Source organism: Oncorhynchus masou, chromosome 20 (assembly GCF_036934945.1).
Source record: "Oncorhynchus masou masou isolate Uvic2021 chromosome 20, UVic_Omas_1.1, whole genome shotgun sequence".
NCBI classification, from domain to species: Eukaryota; Metazoa; Chordata; class Actinopteri; order Salmoniformes; family Salmonidae; genus Oncorhynchus; species Oncorhynchus masou.
Window position 1 is genome coordinate 10,829,033 of NC_088231.1, and position 23,087 is coordinate 10,852,119.

The following is a 23,087-nucleotide window of genomic DNA, read 5'->3' on the forward strand; positions in this document are numbered from 1 at the left end:
CTTACAGTTAACTAGTCCAACGCAATAACGACCTGCCTCTCTCTCGTTGCACTCCACAAGGAGACTGACTGCCTGTTACGTAAATGCAGTTAGCCAAGGTAAGTTGCTAGCTAGCATTAAACTTATCTTATAAAAAACAATCAATCATAATCACTAGTTAACTACACATGGTTGATGATATTACTAGATATTATCTAGCGTGTCCTGTGTTGCATATAATCTGACTGAGCATACAAGTATCTGACTGAGTGGTGGTCTGCAGAAGCAGGCGCGTAAACATTCATTCAAACAGCACTTTCCTGCGTTTTGCCAGCAGTTCTTCGTTGTGCATCAAGCATTGCGCTGTTTATGACTTCAAACCTATCACCTCCCGAGATGCGGCTGGTTGGCTAGTTAGCACAACGACAACTAATAGCGTTTCAAACTTCACTCGCTCTGAGCCTTGGGGTGGTTGTTTCCCTTGCTCTGCATGGGTAACGCTGCTTCGGTGTGGTGGCTGTTGTCGTTGTGTTGCTGGTTCGAGCCCAGGGAGGAGCGTGACGGAAGCTATACTGTTACACTGGCAATACTAAAGTGCCTATAAGAACATGCAATAGTCAAAGGTTAATGAAATACAAATGGTATAGAGGGAAATAGTCCTATAATAACTACAACCTAAAACTTCTTACCTGGGAATATTGAAGACTATGTTAAAAGGAACCACCAGCTTTCTTATGTTCTCATGTTTTGAGCAAGGAACTGAAACGTTAGCTTTCTTACATAGCACATATTGCACTTTTACGTTCTTCTCCAACACTTTGTTTTTGCATTATTTAAACCAAATTGAACATGTTTCATTATCTACTTGAGGCTAAATTGATTTTATTGGTGTATTATATTAAGTTAAAATAAGTGTTCATTCAGTATTGCTGTAATTGTCATTATTACAAATACATTTTTTTAAATCTGCCGATTAATCGGTATCGGCTTTTTTGGTCCTCCAATAATCGGTATCGATGTTGAAAAATCATAATCGGTCGACCTCTAGTTTGAATACTTATGTAAATAAGGTATTTCTGTTTTTGTCTAAAAACCTGTTTTTGCTTTGTCATTATGGTGTATTGTGTGTAGATTGATTAAGGAAAAAAATAATTAAATCCATTTTAGAATAAGGGTGTAATGTAACAAAATATGGAAAAAGTCAAGTGGTCTGAATTAGGGCTGATTTCAAGTTTTCATAAAAGTAGTGGAATGGGGTAATGGGTTTTTGAGTGTAGGTGTCTACGGCTATATGTAACTTTCTTAGAGGATCAGGATTAATTAAGGTAGCCTAGTGGTTAGAGCATTGGGCGAATCCCCGAACTGACAATGTAAAAATCTGTTGTTCTGTCCCCGAACAAGGCAGTTAACCCACTGTTCCTAGGCCGTCATTGTAAATAAGAATTTGTTCTTAATTAACTGACTTGCCTAGTTAAATAAAGGTTAAATTAAAAGATAGCATTTTATGTTGGTAGGCCTGGCCTCACACTCCAGTACTGTAGGTGGCGGTGTAGGCACCTAAAATTTAGATGCGATCCGCCAACCAAATTCCAATGGCAAAACGGAAGTAAATATGGCCAATTTTCACTTTTGCATTTGTCATTTAGACATTTTAATAACAATAGAATTCAAAATCTGACGAATTTAACTGCACAGCACTAAATACTTACCCCATATAATATTTAATTCGCGTTGGAGACAGGATTTGGATAGATGTTAACGTTATCTAGTAAGTAACGCTAGCTGCTAACAATGGCAACGGGTTTTCACACTCAAATAGCCTCCATTATGGAGGTTCTAGCGAATGCAGCCGTGGCAGAGATCTGTAAACTCGTAGACGACGACTATGCAGTGTTTCGTTTGGAAATAACTCAAAGCCAGAAAGAAAACAGGGCATTGCAGAGGAAACTTCAGCTAATCGAACTGAAGGTGGCACGGGAGCGCGCAGAGAAGACAATGCGAGAGCGCGTCCTCGCCAGTCGCCCCAGTAGTGTCAAGATCCTCGACCGATACAGAGGAATGACAAGAGGTACATTTTGCATGGGTGGGGGTCTTCTGTCAACCGTTTCCAATTTACTTTAGATGTGTTAACCAGAATTTGGTCTTGGTCAGTTTTGAGAAGGTATGCAATAGTTATCCTGATTACTTAGCTAGCTACAGTATCTTGCACAAAGACACTCATATTTACTGCATTTCCTATTATTTGCTAATTGAAAACAATATGATGCATGGAACATAATCACTTGATCTATAAAAAGTATCTCCAGTTGTGCTTGGAGAAGTGGGTATACTTACATTTTGCTCAAACAGTTCCAAACGGTCTGCCTGGTGAAGGAAAGGCGCCCAGTGTGAAAATGTATGAGAAACCGTGACATACACTCTGAAAGACCTAAAATCATGAATCCCATATTGGTCTTTCAATATCAGGCCAACCCTAGCTCCACTGTGCAAGTAGGCTAATAGTAGGCCTACTATTGAAACAGATAAATTAGGAAGTCAACGGAGTCAGAAATTCCCAGGTTTCAGATTTCCCCCCCATTTTCTTTTTCTTCCGGTTTTTGCTCTCAAAGTCACACTTTTTTTAACAGAAAAACAACACATTTGTATGTTCTAAGTCCATAACAATGCTTGATCTACATCAGGAGACCACTTTCTAAGTCTTTTTTTGTGTGTGTCGTTACCCTTTAATTTAAGTATGCAGGCACCTAGCACTGTTTGATTAGCTGTGTTTTTGTTTCACATGTGATGGAGAATAAATGGCCAGTGGATTGATTCAAATAATTATGTTCTGACAGATTTATAAAGACTTCCTTATATCCTGTTATATTGCTTTGCCTGTCTTTCATTGTCTAGCAGCCAAGGCATTATCCTTGTCATATTAGCAATCCATGATAGTTGTTGCATCTTTAGATCTCCCCTCTTTCAACATTTCTAAAAGATATTTCTACCTCTGTCCATGAAACCACTCACGTATGCGGTGAACATTTTAGAACAGTGTTTTCCTGCAATTACATTTGCGATCGTTCACGCATAGGTCCTACCACCGTGTGCACATTGCTGCGTCTAAAATGTGAAGAAATTATAGTTTATCGACATCTTAAGATAAAGGTTCAATAAAACATCTGTTCCATCAGCCTTATTCATAGATACGGCATATACCTCCACCACACTACTTTGATACGTATCCGTGTGGATTTAGAAATTAGTATATGCAATGCCCAATGTAAAAATAAGTGGGTATAAGCATATACCTGCCTATACCCCCCCCCCACCACCACCACCACCACTGTGCATATCAAGAAGTTAGGCAAAGTGTTACGTTACATCCTTACTAATTCTAGTGTCAAAACTGTCAATGGTGATATATATTATTATTATACAAATCTGTGAGTTGCTTCATTTAGGTTCATCCAAAATTAAGATAATTCAATATCTAATTAATAATTAAGTCTATTGACACACTGTGCAAGAATGGTCCACCACCCAAAGGACATCTAGCCAACTTGACACAATTGTGGGAAGGATTGGAGTCAACATGGACCAGCATCCCTGTGGTACGCTTTCGACACCTTGTAGAGTCCATGCCCCGACGAATTGAGGCTGTTCTGAGGGCAAAAGGGTGCGCAACTCAGTATTAGGAAGGTGTTCCTAATGTTTTGTACATTCAGTGTATAATATAGCATTGAGCATTTACAGTAGCTAACCTAACCATCTCTTTTCCACCAATCACTCTCAGGTGAAGGACATCTAACTGGAGGCCACAGGGGCTTTGTGAAGCCAGCAGGACACAATACATGGCGAGAAGACCAACCAATCACTGTTGATGAGGGGAGCGGAACCTCAACCCAGCACGTTATCGTGATAGAGGTTAGTGTAATAGTATTACATCCAGGGCCTAAAACTTACAAAAAATGTATACTTGGCACTACCAGCCAAAATATTCTTTGCACCATTTTATAAAAATAAAAAATACAGATGAGCATGCTTAGTAGAGGCAAAAAATGTTTAGCTGCCCCTTTAAGGTTACCTTGGTAACAGAGACACTCTCACTAGTAGAGATGACCATGTCTCTTTTTGCTAGCTGGTAGCAAACTCAAACATTGAAAGCAACCTAGCTTGTGAACAAAACGATGTAAATAGACAAGAAACACAAGGATAAAGTCTCATTTTAGTAGACTTTTGAGTTAATTAATCTAACATTTAAGGATGAGCACATTTCTTCTAAAAATGAATCTTTCAGCACTTCGTCCACAGCCCCCTCTCCAGACAGGCAGTGTTGCTTTGCAAGGTGGGATAGCTATAACGTTTGGATTCAGATTTTTGTGCATTACCAGATATGAAACAAAACTGCAGAAATATTTTCAAAACAGCTACTGCAGCATTTATTTAGCTATAACTCACAACTTGCATTTGTGCCCATACTTTACTTGACTATTTTTATGAAATGCTTGCACTGTAGAGCCCTGAGTGTGACCACCTGCCAACGTGGCCGGGGAATTAGACCTTCTTACCTGCAAATTTCAAAATCTACACACAATTGGTGGGTGTTCATTTTAGACCCTGATTACATCAAAATTACAGTACGTCAAATGTGGCCAGTTTATTTCAGAAAGGCTCCCCTCAGCTATTCACTTGCTTACATGTACATCCTTATTTATCTGCCATAGGGGAGCTTGTGAGACTTCCCTACGACATTGTTATCCAATTCTACTCATGTACCGGTAATGACCTTTTTTCTTGTCAGTCTGAAGATGCAAGTCCTGGGGTCAAGCTGGAGAGGTCTGATGGAGAGGAGGACCCACTGCACAGCAGAGAGAACCAGACTGGAGAGGCTGGAGTAGCCCCCCCTGTAGCCACGGAGGACCCCATCACTGCTCCAGAGCTGCCCAGGCCCCGACGTAGCATCACGGAGGTCAGTGGAACGCTGAACGCCGTCCTCAAGTCAGAGACCGATACAGAGACTTTAATGGGGCGACTGGGCTGTCCACCTGCTCCCCGCTCAGAGTATTTACTTTATGGTAACCCCAGCTTGAGGATGGATCTGTCCCATCAGGACTCAGGTAACACGTTTCAGACTGGCAATGATCCATCCTGTTCATACGCTACAGAGATGATACCTGGTGACATGCCTGTGGGCTTAGATACACAGACTAATCCAATGAGAGGAGACTGGAACCAGTACAGTAGTAGTGGATACTCTGAAGGGCGCCTAGATAAGAAAGGAGAGGGTCTGGTCATAGATGAGATGACTGTGAAAGTGGAGGGTGACGGTCCTCTGACATGGAATGAAGACCAGACTCATTTAGGAGAAGGACAGTTGCAGGGCAACACTAGTGACTTCTTAGACTACGGGGAAAGCTTAGAGACAAATCTTAATGTCGCGACCCACTCACCTTTACACGCACTCAGGGATCACGACCCAGTGTCCACATCGATGGCACCATCTGATTCACATGGCAGCGTCCTTTTCGATCAGGTATTGAACTCAAAGGTCCAAAGGGCCAAGGTTCAGGGAGGGGGAGCAACAACAGACGGTAAAGAGAAACGGTTCCTCTGCATGTTTTGTAACAAAGGCTTTAGCTGCCCCCAGAAGGTGGAGATCCACCAGAGGGTCCACACAGGGGTGAAACCCTTCAATTGTACGCAGTGTCACATGCGCTTTGCCCAGGCCTGCAACCTGAAGAGGCACCAGAGGGTCCACACAGGGGAGAAACCCTACAGCTGCCCCCAGTGTGAGAAGAGGTTCTCCCACCAGCACCATCTGAAGATGCATCTGAATGTTCACACGGGAGAGAGGCCATTTGCCTGTACACACTGCGGGAAGAGGTTCTCAGAGAGGGGCTACCTCAGGATACACCAGCAGAAAAAACATTCCACTCTATAGCATAGAAAGTAACCATTCCACTCAATAGCTTCTGACGTTTAGATCAAACCCTGCATTAAATACAAAGATGAATTTTCAGTGTTGTCAGCAGAAAATATCCACAGATGCCTTTGGAATACCAAGAGTAACATATTTCAGTGTTGAATATTCCTGGGTAGATATTGCATCCAGATATTGTGTGATATATAAGCCTAAAAGGTCTGTTGCATATTGTGTTTGTATTGTGTAGGTTAAATGATGTTCACCAATGTCTATTTCTTTGCTTCCATTCAACTACTTACACTGAACAAAAATATGAAGGCAACAATTTCAAAGATTTTACTGAGTTACAGGTCATATACCAAAATATGTCAATTTTTTAATAAATAAATACATTTAGCCCTATGGATTTCACATGACTGGGCAGGGGTGCAGCCATGTATGGGCCTGAAAGGGCATAGGCCCACCCACTGAGGACCCAGGCCCAGGTAATCAGAATGAGTTTTTCCCCCACAAAAGGGCTTTATTACAGACAGAAACACTCATCAGTTTCATCAGCTTTCCAGTTGGCTGTGAAGAAGCCAGATGCGGAGGTCCTGGGCTGGCAATGTTTAGATGTGGTTGGTGGTTGTGAGGCCAGTTGAACGTACTGCTAAATTCTCTAAAACAAAGTTGGAGGTGGCTTATGGTAGAGAAATGAACATTAAATCTGGCAACAGCTCTGGTGAACATTTCTGCAGTCAGCATGCCAATCGCACTCTCCCTGAAAAATTTAGACATCTGTGGCGGTGTGACAAAACTTTACATTTTAGAGTGGCCTTTTATTGTACCCAGCACAAGGTGCACCTTTGTAATGATCATTCTGTTTAATCAGATTCTTAATATGCCACACCTGTCCGGTGGATGGATTATTTTGGCAAAGGAGAAATGCTCATTAACAGGGATGTAAACAAATTTGCACAACATTTGACAAATAAGCTTTTTGTGCGTATGGACAATTTCTGGGATCTTTTATTTCAGCTTATGAAACATGGGACCAACACATTGCAAATTTCATATGGTGTATTTAAAATGTTTTTTTTTAATAAAAACAAAATGGGACTTGTAAGACTTTGAATGAGGCTCTCTTTAGCAGTGGTGGTACCCAAGGTCATACTGTAGTAAAAGTAAAGATACCTTAATAGAAAATTCATCAAGTGAAAGTCACCCACTAAAATACTACTTGAGTAAAAGTCCAAAAGTATTTGGTTTTAAATATACTTTAAGTATCTTACAATCAAAGCATGTGTTTAGTGAGTCCACCAGGTATGTTTTCTTGTTAAGTGTGTGAATTAGCCAATTTTCTTGTCCTGCTAAGCATTCAAAATGTAACAAGTAATTTTGGGTGTCAAGAGAAATGGATGGAGTAAAAAGTACATTTATTTTTATTAGGAATGTAGTGGAGTAAAAGTAAAAGTTGTCAAAAATATAAATATTAAAGTACAGATACCCCAAAAAAACACTTAAGCAGTACTTTCAAGTATTTTTACTTAAGTACTTTACACCACTTCTCTTTAATATACATCACATCTGATCTCACCCTATTCTGCATACACCCAACAGCGCTTTATAACCATTACATTTAAGGCCTACTAAATATACCTACAAATCAAATGTTATTTGTCACATAAAATGTGCTTTGTAAATAACAGGTGTAGACTAACAGTGAAATGCTTACTTACGGGCCCTTCCCATGCAGAGAGAAAAATGTACAAATAAAGAGAACATAAGGAATAAAATCACAAAGTGTAGTGATAACTTTGCTATATACATGGGGTGCAAGTACCGAGTCAATGTACAGGGGGACGAGGTAATATCAGTCTTATTGCTGCCAAGCAGTTGCTTAACCAAGCGGTGATGCAGCCAGTCAAGATGCGCTCAATGGTGCAGCTGTATAACTTTTTGAGGATCTGAGGGCCCATTCCAAATCTTTTCAGCCTCCTGAGGGGAAATGGTGTTGTGCCCTCTTCATGCCTGTTTTGGTGTGTGTGGACCATGTTAATTAATTAGTGATGTGGACACTAAGGAACTTGAAGCTCTCAACCCGCTCCACTACAGCCCTGTTGATGTGGACGGGGGCGTGCTTTCCCTCATTTTCCTGTAGTCCACGATCAGCTACTTTGTCTTGCTGACGTTGAGGGAAAAGTTGTTGTCCTGGCACCACACTGCCAGGTCACTGACCTCCTGCCAATAGGCTGTCTCATCGTCGTCGGTAATCAGGCCTACCACCGTCGCGTCGTCAGCAAACTTAATGGTGTTGGAGTAGTTTGCGCCCACCCAGTCGTGGGTGAACAGGGAGTATAGGAGGGGACTAAGCAAGCACCCCTGAGGGGCGCCCGTGTTGAGGATCAGTGTGGTGGATGTGCCTACCCTCACCACCTTGCCCGTCAGGAAGTCCAGGAGAGGGGAGGTGTTCACAATATACAGGGCATTCGGAAAGTATTCAGACCCCTTGACTTTTTTCCACATTTTGTTATTTACAGATTTATTCTAAAATGGATTAAATCAAAATCCTCATCAATCAACACACAATAGCCCGTGATGACAAAGCGAACGCAGGTTTAGAAATTTTTGCCAACATATTAAAAATTGAAAAACATTAATGCCTTATTTCCGTAGGTATTCAGACCCTTTGCTATGAGACTCGAAATTTGAGCTCATTTGCATCCTGTTTCAATGTGATCATCCTTGAGATGTTTCTACAACTTGATTGGAGTCCACCTGTGGTAAATTCAATTTATTGGGCATGATTTGGAAAGGCACTCCGCTGTCTATATAAGGTCCCACAGTTGACAGTGCATGTCAGAGCAAAAATCAAGCTATGAGGTCAAAGTAATTGTCCTTAGAGCTCCCAGACAGGACTGTGGCGAGGCAAAAAATGTCTGCAGCATTGAAGGTCCCCAAGAACACAGTGGCCTCCATAATTCTTAAATGGAAGAAGTTGGGAACCACCAAGACTCTTCCTAGAGCTGGCCGCCCGACCAAACTGAGCAATAAGGGGAGAAGGTTCTTGGTCAGGGAGGTGAACAAGAACCCGATGGTCACTCTGACTGAGTTCTAGAGTTATTCTGTGGAGATGGGAGAACCTTCCAGAAGGACATCCATCTCTGCAGCCCTCCACCACTCAGGCCTTTATGGTAGTGGTCAGACGGAAGCCACTCCTCAGTAAAAGGCACATGACAGCCCGCTTGGAGTTTGCCAAAAGGCACCTAAAGGACTCTCAGACCATGAGAAACCAGATTCTCTGGTCAGATTAAACCAAGATTTAATCTCTTTGGCCTGAATGCCAAGCGTCACGTCTGAAGGAAACCTGTCACCATCCCTACGGTGAAACATGGTAGTGGCAGCATCATCCTGTGGGGATGTTTTTCAGTGGCAGGGACTGAGACTGTACAGAAAAGTACAGAAAGCTCCTTGATGAAAACCTGCTCCAGAGTGCTCAGGTCCTCAGACTGGGGCGAAGGTTCAACTTCCAACAGGACAACGACCCTAAGCACACAGCCAAGACAACGCAGGATGCACTTCAGCACAAGTCTCTGAATGTCCTTGATTGTCCCAGCCAGGGCCCGGACATGAACCCGATCGAACATCTCTGGAGAGACCTGAAAATAGCTGTGCAGCGACGCTCCCCAGCCAACCTGACAGAGCTTGAGAGGATCTGCTGAAAAGAATGGAAGAAACTCCCCAAATACAGGCGTGCCAAGTTTGTAGCGTCATACCCAAGAACACTTGAGGCTGTAATCGCTGCCAAAGGTGCTTCAACAAAGTACTGAGTAAAGGGTCTGAATACTTATGTAAATGTGATTTGTTAAAAAATATATACATTTGCAAGGGGTCTGAAACACCTACTGTACACTTCAAAATGTTTAGTCAGGTTTGTCTGATGAATTTTACCCACAACATCATATTTATGTCCACCATGATGGGTTTAACAACAGTGAAGTCATTCTGTAACTACAGTATAGGACTCAATCATAGTGGGGATGGGTAAACACTCCATGTTGAAAGTGTGATTATTATCTGTGTGTACTTACCTGAGGGAGTGTATGTCTGTAATCTGTATCACCTGTCTCTTCCAGGAGGAGGAGGGTCCAGAGGTGCTGCTGGTGAAGGAGGAGGGGTGTGAGGAGGGTCTGGGGTACCCTGAGGGGACCATGGTCATGGAGGACAACCAGACTACACCTCCTGAACCCACAGAGGAACCAGCTGAGCAGCACAGTACCACACACAGTCTCACTGAGGTGAGTCCAATGTAAACTACTGTCTGAATGGTATTAGATCAAATTGTATTTGTCACATGCGCCAAATACAACGCCTTACAGTGACATTTTTACTTACAAGCCCTTAACCAATGATGCAGTTTTAATAAAAAGTAAGTATTTACTAAATAAACTGAAGTAAACAATAAATAAATAAATATGAAAAAAACAAGAAAATTGAAAAATATCAAATAATTAAAGAGCAACAATATTAAGACTATATACAGGGGGTAACGGTACAGAGTCGATGCACAGGGCCACAGGTTAGTCAAGGTAATTGAGGTAATATGTACATGTAGGTAGAGGTAAAGTGACTGCATATATAATTAACAGAGAGTAGCAGAAGTGTAAAAGTGTGTGTGTGTGTGGGGGGGGGGGTCAATGCAAATTGTCCGGGTAGCCATGTGATTAGAGTTCAGGAGTCTTATGGCTTGGGTTAGGGCTGGGCGATATGGCCAAAATCTCATATCCTGATACAGTGCCTTGCGAAAGTATTCGGCCCCCTCAAACTTTGCGACCTTTTGACACATTTCAGGCTTCAAACATAAAGATATAAAACTGTATTTTGTTGTGAAGAATCAACAACAAGTGGGACACAATCATGAAGTGGAACGACATTTATTGGATATTTCAAACTTTTTTAACAAATCAAAAACTGAAAAATTGGGCGTGCAAAATTATTCAGCCCCCTTAAGTTAATACTTTGTAGTGCCACCTTTTGCTGCGATTACAGCTGTAAGTCGCTTGGGGTATGTCTCTATCAGTTTTGCACATCGAGAGACTGACATTTTTTCCCATTCCTCCTTGCAAAACAGCTCGAGCTCAGTGAGGTTGGATGGAGAGCATTTGTGAACAGCGGTTTTCAGTTCTTTCCACAGATTCTCAATTGGATTCAGGTCTGGACTTTGACTTGGCCATTCTAACACCTGGATATGTTTATTTTTGAACCATTCCATTGTAGATTTTGCTTTATGTTTTGGATCATTGTCTTGTTGGAAGACAAATCTCCGTCCCAGTCTCAGGTCTTTTGCAGACTCCATCAGGTTCTCTTCCAGAATGGTCCTGTATTTGGCTCCATCCATCTTCCCATCAATTTTAACCATCTTCCCTGTCCCTGCTGAAGAAAAGCAGGCCCAAACCATGATGCTGCCACCACCATGTTTGACAGTGGGTATGGTGTGTTCAGGGTGATGAGCTGTGTTGCTTTTACGCCAAACATAACGTTTTGCATTGTTGCCAAAAAGTTCAATTTTGGTTTCATCTGACCAGAGCACCTTCTTCCACATGTTTGGTGTGTCTCCCAGGTGGCTTGTGGCAAACTTTAAAACGACACTTTTTATGGATATCATTAAGAAATGGCTTTCTTCTTGCCACTCTTCCATAAAGGCCAGATTTGTGCAATATACGACTGATTGTTGTCCTATGGACAGAGTCTCCCACCTCAGCTGTAGATTTCTGCAGTTCATCCAGAGTGATCATGGGCCTCTTGGCTGCATCTCTGATCAGTCTTCTCCTTGTATGAGCTGAAAGTTTAGAGGGACGGCCAGGTCTTGTTAGATTTGCAGTGGTCTGATACTCCTTCCATTTCAATATTATCGCTTGCACAGTGCTCCTTGGGATGTTTAAAACTTGGGAAATCTTTTTGTATCCAAATCCGGCTTTAAACTTCTTCACAACAGTATCTCGGACCTGCCTGGTGTGTTCCTTGTTCTTCACGATGCTCTCTACGCTTTTAACGGACCTCTGAGACTATCACATTGCAGGTGCATTTATACGGAGACTTGATTACACACAGGTGGATTGTATTTATCATCATTAGTCATTTAGGTCAACATTGGATCATTCAGAGATCCTCACTGAACTTCTGGAGAGAGTTTGCTGCACTGAAAGTAAAGGGGCTGAATCATATTGCACGCCCAATTTTTCAGTTTTTGATTTGTTAAAAAAGTTTGAAATATCCAATAAATGTTGTTCCACTTCATGATTGTGTCCCACTTGTTGTTGATTCTTCACAAAAAAATACAGTTTTATATCTTTATGTTTGAAGCCTGAAATGTGGCAAAAGGTCGCAAAGTTCAAGGGGGCCGAATACTTTCGCAAGGCACTGTATAGGTAATTTCATATCCCAGTAATGATACATATCACGATATACTCATTTTCTGTCAATTCAATGAATAAATAGTTTATATAAAATGACCACATTTAAAGGCATATTTCTTATTGCATTTTGAATTATACTCAACAAATAAAATGTATTTGCAGTTGGTACCTTGGGTTCGAGTGTTAGCACCAACTCACAAAACCCCCGTTTCTCACCATGTAAATTGGGGCCATGTCTTTGCAGATGTAAGTTGTATTGGCAGCTGCTTTCTCCTTTCATCATCATGGTTCTTTGCCACATGGTGTGCCGCAGGCAAAAGCCTCTTGCAACGTCTGAGTCAGGGGTTTGTTTTGAGCACTCAACTATTTTTTGGGGTCTCATCCGTAGACTCTCTCCGTACTGTTTCACAGGATTCTTGCGTAGGTGGTAAAAGAGGTTCGTGGTGTTTGAGCATGTTGTCAGGACCGGCCTGCGGCATATTTTGCGGAGGACGGTTTTCTGGTCCGTGTCAGATTTTTCATACCCAAACCACATCCCATGCGAACAAAGTTGCCCCTTATTTAGGTACGAGCTCCGTGTTTTGTGTCGCGTTCACTCTCTTCCATGTTTGTTTGTGTTGCAAATTTCCTTCCGCACGGCAAAGTGACGTCCAATTGCCGTAAAGAGTGTGATTTGGGACACAACAAAATAAACGATAGAGCATAATATGAATTGATAGACGCCCCAGGTCTTGATTACATTTTGTCTTAAGTGTGGGCCTTTGAATTTTCAATCCATTTTAATTAGTGTCATGTAATTAAATCAACTAATACATTTGCATCGTGTCAAATCAACAATTTTGCACAGTACTCATAGCAATCCTTCATTGCCCAATCAGAAGATGCTCATAGCAGATTTATTGATCCAACATCCTCTCACTCTGTATCTCTTACAGTCAGTAGACATGGAGGATGGGAAGCCTGATCTGCTGCTGGTCAAAGAGGAGACCATAGAAGATAGACCAGAGAGCATTGATCTGCTGAGTGGACTAAAGATGGGGGAGCAAGGTAAGAGAGAAATACATATAGCCTACATACAGTAATAGAATAGTGATGCACCTGGTTATTATTATTTCTTCATTTATACAATGAAATCAATACAACTTATGTTTATATACAAAAACACACATTATAATGTATGAACTTGACCAGGTAATTGACTCAAAACATTTAAATGAGTCCCCTTTAGTCAGTCAACTTCGGTACAACATACTATGGGGAGTCACACTCTCGCGACTTTGGTTGCAAGATCTACAATCACGCCTGACAAGGCCAATGAAATCCGTGCCTCGCTGGAAGCCCCGCCTTCCACAGGTGATAAGCATGAGGCACAGATTCATTCCTTCAATTATTCTGCTCTTCACCTTGGTGTAAACAGGAAGGATTCACACTACTAAAACAAACAATTGGAAAACGAGACTTATGTTGCGCCAACTAAACTGTCCCATAGTGGTAGAGCATGCTCATCCTCTGGACGTTGTGTGCTTTAGTTTGTATTTGTTATCATACGTTTCCTAATCACAAAGAATTAGTTATGCTTCAATTTGCTAGAAGAAAATGAGTAAAACGGTTAAGAAAGAGACCGAGACGACGATGTGTACATTTCCCCCAGTCATGCAGTTATACTATTTCTCTGAAAGATACTCACGATTTATGTGAATTTTGTCTCGGCTTGGAGCATGCTCAGGTGGTCCTCGCTCAAACCAGTCCGTGTTGGCATTGCCACATACTGCGTGCAAACTCCCTGAAAAGACATGTCGAATTCTTGAAAAAGCTTGGAGTTACCGATGGCGACTTTCCTTTCCCGGATGCTGGTACCTCGCCTGGGTCTGAGGTGCAGGAAGCAGAGAGAGACTTGGGGCTTTGGTGGAACTAGCCTCCCAGCTAGGAGGTAGTGAGCTGGCTGGTTTGTCTCCCATGATGACATACAGGGAACAGGTTCGGATGACAACTTGGTGTTCTGGATGCTCCAGGAGTTTCTCGGAAGAGGACTTAGTTCCAGGACAGCCACCTCACGCTACGTGAGTAGTGTGGGAAACCCTGGTATCCAACACATTGTGCATAGAATTGTGCTGCAGGGTGGCTATACATTTGGAGTTGAAGTGGCCATGTTCACACCAGCGGCAGAAGTTATCAAGGTTCGGTGGGAAGCACCTGCCCCCTGTGGTTGCCACAGTCAAGCACCACCTACCCCTGTTTCTGTATTTCGAAGAATTTACGACAACCTGGTTCAACCCGCATTCAGCTAAGCTGGTGCTGCATGGAATGCCTCCTTCATGGATCTGGAGGGGATGGATTGGGCGGGGCTGGGCTGGTGCACACACCTCCAGTTTATAGCAAGCTACCTGGCTACCTAGCCTGTTGGATAACAAGGGTGTGGCTAACAAGCACTGTCGTTTTTCAGCTGCTCAGCTGGATAAGCTGTATCGTGCAGAGGGGGTGGCTGATTTCTGTCGTCTGTAGCTGTACTGCAGATCTACCAGACAGAGTTGCTGCCGGAGTTGGGCACTTGTTTGGCTGCAGGAAAGCCCATGCAGAGCTCCTGGATGAGATTTGTGTTACGGCTGACTTCATTCTGTGCACGTCCCGGTGCACCGTTCTGGCACTCGGGAAGAGCAGGGGCGCTACTGTGGTGGCACACTATCGTCTTTGACGTTTTCAGATAGAGAGGGACCGACAAATGTCCTCCGGGGTGGTCCGGTTCGGCCCTGGAGGCCATGCACGCCTAGTTCAAGGCCAGAAGGAAGAGGAGCAGTGCGCTTTTCTCCCTTTGAAGTCCTTTGGGGATGCTGGGCCTGCTAAGCGGGCTGTCCCGGGGGCCCGGCCCAGCACAAGGTTGGACTGGCTTGATTGCCAGACGCAACATCAGTTTTGCTGGCCAGGGGTGACATAGTCCTGCCACGGCGCAGGGAAGGATACTTCAGGCAAACGTTTCCACCTAAACACATTGCTTCAATCCCATTGTTTGTGAGTTTCAAGAGTGTTGTGAATTCCACATGCGAGTTCAATAAAACATATCCCTCCACAATCAGACAAGTTTGCTGAGAGTGGTGGAAACATATTTTTCCCATGCCACTACTGGGGGCATCATGCCCCCTCAGATGGCACTTTACAGGAGACTCGCTGCCTGCTCTGACCAATGGCACACATGCGCAGTGTCGCCCTGGGTCATGCGAACAGTGACTACAGACTACAATTCTTTGTACGAATCCCCCTCCACGTTTTGCGGTGTCATCACGTCAACTGTTCTCCTGGACTCAGTGCCAGTATTAAGGGAGGAAATATCGTTCCTGCTCCAGAATAGGCAGAACGAGTGGTTTATCTGTTGGAAGCTCAGGACAGCTGGTACAGTCTATTTCCTGGTTACAAAAATGGATGGCAGTTTAAGCCCTGTTCTAGACATGCGTGCCCTGAACAAGCATTTCAGAGTTCACAAGTTCAAAATACTCACAGACTAGTGGCTGTTACGGTCCGTACACCATTGGCCTAAAGGATGCGTACTTTCATGTGCCCATGTACCCCAGTCACAGAGGTCACGAGGTTCCATTTCAAGGCTTTATTCTACAAGATTTTGGTACTCCCGTTCGGCTCGTCCCTCTCGCCTCGTCTTTTCACAGGTGGTGGAGGCAGCTCTGGTACCCATCAGAGGCTGAGTTTGTTGGCCTTTCTGGACGATTGGCTGATAGCAGTCAAAGGAACAAGCAGGCTAGTTAGACTAATCCTTAAATTGTGCTTTTTCTATCCCCAGAGAGGGTGTTTGGGTTCCAGCTCTGCCTGGCCCAATTTTGGTTTGGGTGCACAGTACATTTTCGCAAGTTTCATCTGCCTACTGGGGATGATGGCTTCTATGATGGTGGTCATTCCCTCAGGATTATTATTGATGCAGCTGTTCCAGTCCTGATTCCGAGTAACTTTGATACATCTCGCCGGTCAATTCCGGTGTCCCCGACATGCCTTCGGGCACACTGGCCCAGTGGAGGGATCCCCAGCTACTGTCACAAGGGGTTCTCATGGGCCAGGTGTTGTCCCACAAGGTGGTCACAAAAGACTCATCCCCCCCCCCAGGGGTGGAGGCGTGCTGTGCGAAGGGTTACTCAATTCGTAAAGTATGGACGGTGTCATAGAGCCCGGCATATCTATTACCTGTAACTTCCCACCCCCTGATTGTGCGGTTCCTGAAAGGTGTACATCGTCTCAGACCGGTCTCTAAACCTATTGCGCCCACATGGGACTTGGCTCTGGTTTTAGAGGCACTATGTGCTGCCCTCTTTGAGCCTCCGGAGTCAGTGGATCTGAAGATCCTCTCCTAGAAAAGGTCTCTGCTCATGGCTTTGGCCTCAGTTAAACATGGACTTTCACGCGTTATCCGTACACTCTTCCTTGACTCCGTTTGCCCTGGGCAACTAAGGTGACAATGTGGCCTCCCTGAAAGTCATGTCCTTTAGCTTTAGAGCTATTTCCCTTTTCACCTCCTCGTTTTGCTTCTGAAGAGCAAAAGAGGTAACATGTCCGGTGTGCGCTTTACGTTACCTACTTTGAACTGACCGGGAATATCCGGTTACGTGACCAGCTTTTTGTATGTGTTGCTAATCCAGCTCGTGGCAAGGAGCTCTCTAAGCAGAGTCTCTCCCACTGGGTTGTGGAGGCTATCGCCCTGGCATATAGCGGCAAGGGTTACCTAGCTGTGGCAGCTCCCACTTCACAAGAGGTCTGGCAGCGTCTTGGGCATTGTTTAAAAGGTTGACTAGAGGAGATATTTGTGCTGAGGCGAGTTGGGCATCACCACAGACGTCATATTTTATTGCGTGGATATCACAGATCCCAGTGTAGCCCACAGTGTGCTTACGGCTGTGACGGGAAGTAACCAGGCAGCACGCTGTGTGCGCAATACCCAGGTCTGGGTGGTCTGCCATGAGCTGTTTCATTTAGTATCCGTTGGGTTCTGCATGGGGCGTGATTCTATTTCCCCATAGTATGTTATACTGAAGTGGACTGACTGAAAGGGAACGTCATGTTATCGCTATAATACAGTTCCCCGATGGAGAGAAATTAGGTACAACACTTGTTTGGCCCCGCGCCACCCGTTCCTGGGCTCAATGAAAAGCAGTATTAAATGGAAGGAATCAATCCAGTTTCACTCCTACAGGGAACAGTAGTTATAGTCACAACATTATGTTTTCTCTGCCATGTTTGTAAAATCTGTTTTGTTACCTCTTCCTTCAGGTGGTTGGCTGGAGGCTAACAGAGGAGACTGGACGGACATTTTGGATTCCCAGACCAATGCAGTTAAGGGACCAGGGGAGAACGTCACTGAGCAGGCCAGGACCAGAGGCAACATAGTAGAGGTCTGTGGGTGGGACAGCGTCCTCAACTCTGGGCCTGGGATCAATACTGTTAACCACAACCAGAAACAGACAGACAAACACAAAACAACAACTGAACTTAGTCTCTATGACAACAGACTGGCTGAGACCACAGCGAGGCGTAGATTTGGTCTACGGGGACAGAGAGGTGTCCGTATGCGGCTGGAGAGAACAGACACTGACTCTGCTAGCGATGCTCCGTCCTGCTCCTATAGTTGTGATTCAGAGAGACTGATGGCGCCTCAGGTTAACCCTCCAACAGGTGCTTCCTTCAGCCTGCCTTCTATAGGATCTATCAACTGGAACATGGACACTGTGACAACACAGACACTCCCTGGCCTTCATCCTCCTCACACTCTCCTAATGTTAAACCAGACCTCAGACAATGCTTCAACACTAAATGGCTACACAAGCCCATTGACAAATGACAGTAGTAGAGACGGAATCAGTAAAGAGAAGCGCTTCCTGTGTTCGTTCTGTGGGAAAGCTTTCAGTTTCCCCAAACAGGTGGAGATCCACCAGAGGATACACACGGGGGAGAAACCATTCGGCTGCCACCTGTGCCGGGCCCGTTTCTCCCGATCGACCCACCTGAAGAGGCACCAGAGGGTCCACACAGGGGAGAAACCCTACAGCTGTCCACAGTGTGAGAAGAGGTTCTCCCACCAGCACAATATGAAAGTGCACCTGAAGGTCCACACGGGAGAGGCCGTTCGCCTGCACGCACTGCGGGAAGAGGTTCTCAGAGAGGAGATATGTCAGGATACACCAGCAGAAAATGCACACGACCCATGTATAGAGTATAGTGACATGTAATGTATAGTACAAGCATTTTGCTACACCCGCAATAACATCTGCTAAACGTGTGTGTGGCCAATATAATTTGATTTGATGATTTAGTACGAGATAGTTTGTAGTTCATTCTGTTTTGGATGTAGTAGGGAACTGGATGAGGTGAACTGAGGAAAGAATGAGTGTGATGAGGCAGAGTAGATGATATGGTGTTGGTTGGTGTGATGGTGTCTGTAAAAATGTTTCACTGATGTAAAGTGACAACCTTGTCCTGTTTGTGTGCAGTGTAAAGTTTGATCCTTTTCCAAAGTATTCTAAATTTAATTTGATCAAAGTGAGGGTACCAGATTTACAGAAAAGGTCAAGTGTTACCATAATGTGAAGTTATTCTACTGGTCACGTATCATTTTATGCAATAAAAGTACAGTAATTCACGTTATGAGTGTAGGACTATTTGATTGAAATTAAATAACACAAAATTGACTGTGCTGACTGACTTGGTTATTTTTGTATCATTGCAGGGACTGAGTTTCCCTTATCTCAGTCAAAACAAACATTATACTTAATTCACATATGGACATTTTTTATAATAAACTACATTGGCTCCATAGTGTTAGGTACTTGAATCACAGTGTTAGAGATGGGCTTGACTGTGGTTAACGTTTTATAATATTATGTTTGTGTTACGGTAAAGTTTCTTATATAAATCTTCTGTTCAATTTGTGTTTACTGTCTGCAGTCCATGGGGGACCTGCTGATATCCAGTGTTGCTGGTGGGAGAGATTTGACCTCGGAAGCGGCTGGTCATAAACCATTGCCAAAGATCAGGAGCCGTCGCTGTTCCTTCTGAGTAGAAACCGGTACCGAACCATAAGGGCCAGAGACTCCACCACAACATAGAACACAAGCTGCGGACAGGTGGATTCTATAACTTCAGTCCTGGTGGTCATCAGGGAGACAGAGGCTCCAGTCAAGGATCCAGTCTGCAGCCCAGACCCTTCTCTTCACAGTCTCAGTGCAGGGATGAAGCAGGGCCTGGGGCTGATAGAGATAGACCCTCCTGTTCCTATGATACAAACACCACAGTATCCATGATGAACAGAGCAGGTCACCCTGGGCTTCAGCCTTCACAGAGAGTGGTGGGAGACTCCCCTGGTGGTAGTCTATCAGCAAGTCTGACCAGACTTGAAGGTCTTGTCTAATGCCTGGTGACTGGGTTCATAGAAAGCCTGGGTCTAGCCTTCCTCAGCTACCTCAGTGTTACCTCACCAATACAGACAGGGTCAGGATGAAAGTTACCTAGCCTACATCACAGCACACAATCTCAACAACACCCAAAACAATGTCTAGAGGGAGCTCAAAAGACTAACCACCTGAGGGTGGTGGCTCCTGCTTCTCCCTCCTCTAGTGTCATTGGGTCACAACGTGGGAGGTTGAGCATTAGGATGGACGCTGACAAGTCGTACCCCTCCTCCACGTTTGGGAATCACTTTACTGAGGCGAACTGTGAATAAGCACCAGACCGTTCACATCAAGGAGAGGTCCTTCAAGTGCAAACTATGTTACAAGAGCTTCTCCTTCCTGACTAACCTTATCAGACATAGGAGTGTCCACAATGGGGAGAAATCTTAGTGTGGCTTGAGATGTACACAGGGCAGATCTGGGAACCATTCTTAAGTTGACATGTTATTGTTATCATGTGAAGTGTCTTGGGTAAGAGGGTAATTAACCACATACCCCTTATTAACCCTTCGTTAACTTGTCATTTGAAACAGGAATAAACAAATACCTGTTTTTTTGAGAGAAAGTCAACATGGGCTAGAACAGGACAGTTAAATATTTACCTTACTGAGGTGATGTAGATGGAATAAAGTCTATTATTTTCTACTCTATTCTTGCTAACACACTGTTCTTTATTAACAAGTATGCTCTTAGCTTGAAAGATACTGATCATAGGAGATTTAGGGCTCTATTTTAACAAACCTAATGGTAAATCTTAGCGAGGCCGTGGTGGTAGCGTTCAGGAGTGTGTGAAATATTTTTGTTATTTTCACAATTGGAGTTATGGGCACAGTAGCTGCCGTGATAGTGCTGGGTTTTGATGAATAAACAAGATGTAGGTGTTGAGGCTTGACCCCAGATGTCACTAGTTACAAAAGCCACTACGTTAACAAAATTAGGTACTTTTAAACTCGGACAAAACAGAGATGCTTGTTCTTGGTCCCAAGAAACAAAGAGATCTTCTGTTGAATCTGACAATTAATCTTGATGGTTGACCAGTCGTCCTAAATAAAACTGTGAAGGAAACAAAATAATTCAATGTAGGCCTATCCCATATTTGTAAAATATGTTTAACATGTTTGCAGTCCACAATTTTCTGAGTAATTGCATGGCTTCAATATGGAAATATATTTAAGCAATAAGGCCCGAGGGGGTGTGGTTATATGGCCAATATACCACGGCTAAGGGCTGTTCTTATGCACGACGCAACACAGAGTGCCTGGACACAGCCCTTAGCCGTGGTATATTGGTCATATATCACAAACCCCCAAGATGCCTTATCGCTATTATAAATTGTTTACCAATGGAATTAGAGCAGTAAAAATATGTGTTTTGTCATACATGTGGTATACGGTCTGATATACCACGGCTGTCAGCCAATCAGCATTCAGGACTCAAACCCCCGCAGTTTATAATGTTAAACATAGCATTCGCATCTGAAATGCATTCATTATGTCTGAGCCATGGACATGCCAAATGTTGTTAATAAGAACATTTAAATTCCGTAGGCTATTGATAAGACCTAAAAGATTATGAAAATTTGAATAAAATTTGTTTTAAATAGGCTATCTCTAAATGGTTACAGACACCAGAATTGCTCACCAGAATAAGACCCTCGATAGTTTTTGGAAAGGAACATCAAGCTCATCACCTTGCACATTCCCCACTCCTTGAAGTTCATCATAATTTATTTAATCTGTAGACTAATAAACAGTGGTGTAAAGTTCTTAAGTAAAAATACTTTAAAGTACTACTTAAGTAGTTCTGGGGGGTATCTGTACTTTACTATTTATATTTTTTACTACTTTTACTTCACTACATTCCTAAAGAAACTAGTGTATTTTTTACTCCATACATTTTCCCTGACACCCAAAAGTACTCATTCCATTTTGAATGCTAAGCAGGATGGGAAAATGGTCCAATTCATGTACTTATCAAGAGAACATTCCTGGTCATTCCTACTGCCTCTGATCTGGCGGACTCACTAAACACTCATGCTTCGTTTGTAAATTATGTCTGAGTGTTGGAGTGTGCCCTTGGCTATTTGTAAATTTAAAAACTAAGAAAATGGTGCCGTCTGGTTTGCTAAATATAATGAATTTGAAATCATTTGTACTTGTACTTTCAATACTTAAGTATATTTTAGCAATTACATTTTGATGCTTAAGTGTATTTAAAACCAAATACTTTTATAATTTTTCCTCAAGTAGTATTTCACTGGGTGACTTTCACTTTGAATTGAGTAATTTTCTATTAAGGCCCTGCCTCCAGCTGTTTGCTTAGAAATTCTAGGGACAATTAGGAGGCCTGCGTCTTGTGACCGTAGCGTACGTGTAGGTATGTACGGCAGGACCAAATCGGAAAGATAGGTAGGAGCAAGCCCATGTAATGCTTTGTAGGTTAGCAGTAAAACCTTGAAATCAGCCCTTGCCTTAACAGGAAGCCAGTGTAGGGAGGCTAACACTGGAGTAATATGATCAAATGGTTTGGTTCTAGTCAGGATTCTAGCAGACGTATTTAGCACTAACTAGTTTATTTAGTGCTTTATCCAGGTAGCTGGAAAGTAGAGCATTGCAGTATTCTAACCTAGAAGTAACAAAAGCATGGATTAATTTTTCTGCATCATTTTTGGCCAGAAAGTTTCTGATTTTTACATTGTTACGTAGTTGGAAAAAAGCTGTCCTTGAAACAGTCTTGATATGTTCGTCAAAAGAGAGATCAGGGTCCAGAGCAACGCCGAAGTCCTTCACAGTTTTATTTGAGACGACTGGTCAACCATCAAGATTAATTGTCAGATTCAACAGAAGATCTCTTTGTTTCTTGGGACCAAGAACAAGCATCTCTGTTTTGTCCGAGTTTAAAAGTAGAAAGGTTGCAGCCATCCACTTCCTTATGTCTGAAACACAGGCTTCTAGCGAGGGCAATTTTGGGGCTTCACCATGTTTCATTGAAATGTACAGCTGTGTGTCATCCGCATAGCAGTGAAAGTTAACATTATGTTTTGAATGACATCCCCGAGAGGTAAAATATGTAGTGAAAACAATAGTGGTCCTAAAACAGAAACTTGAGGAACACTGAAATTGACAGTTGATTTGTCAGAGGACAAACCATTCACAGAGACAACCTGATATCTTTCCGACAGATAAGCTCTAAACCAGGCCAGAACTTGTCCGTGTAGACCAATTTGGTTTTCCAATCTCTCCAAAAGAATGTGGTGATCGATGACATCAAAAGCAGCACTAAGGTCTAGGAGCACGAGGACAGATGGAGAGCCTCAGTCTGACGCCATTAAAAGGTCATTTACCACCTTCACAAGTACAGTCTCGGTGCTAT

At 43.2% G+C, this 23,087-nt stretch overlaps 1 pseudogene; it reads left to right on the forward strand.

The window, feature by feature from the left end:
- The first annotated feature begins 1,431 nt into the window (after positions 1-1,431).
- Positions 1,432-20,365, forward strand: LOC135506942 (zinc finger and BTB domain-containing protein 5-like; annotated as a pseudogene).
- The last annotated feature ends 2,722 nt before the right edge of the window (positions 20,366-23,087 follow it).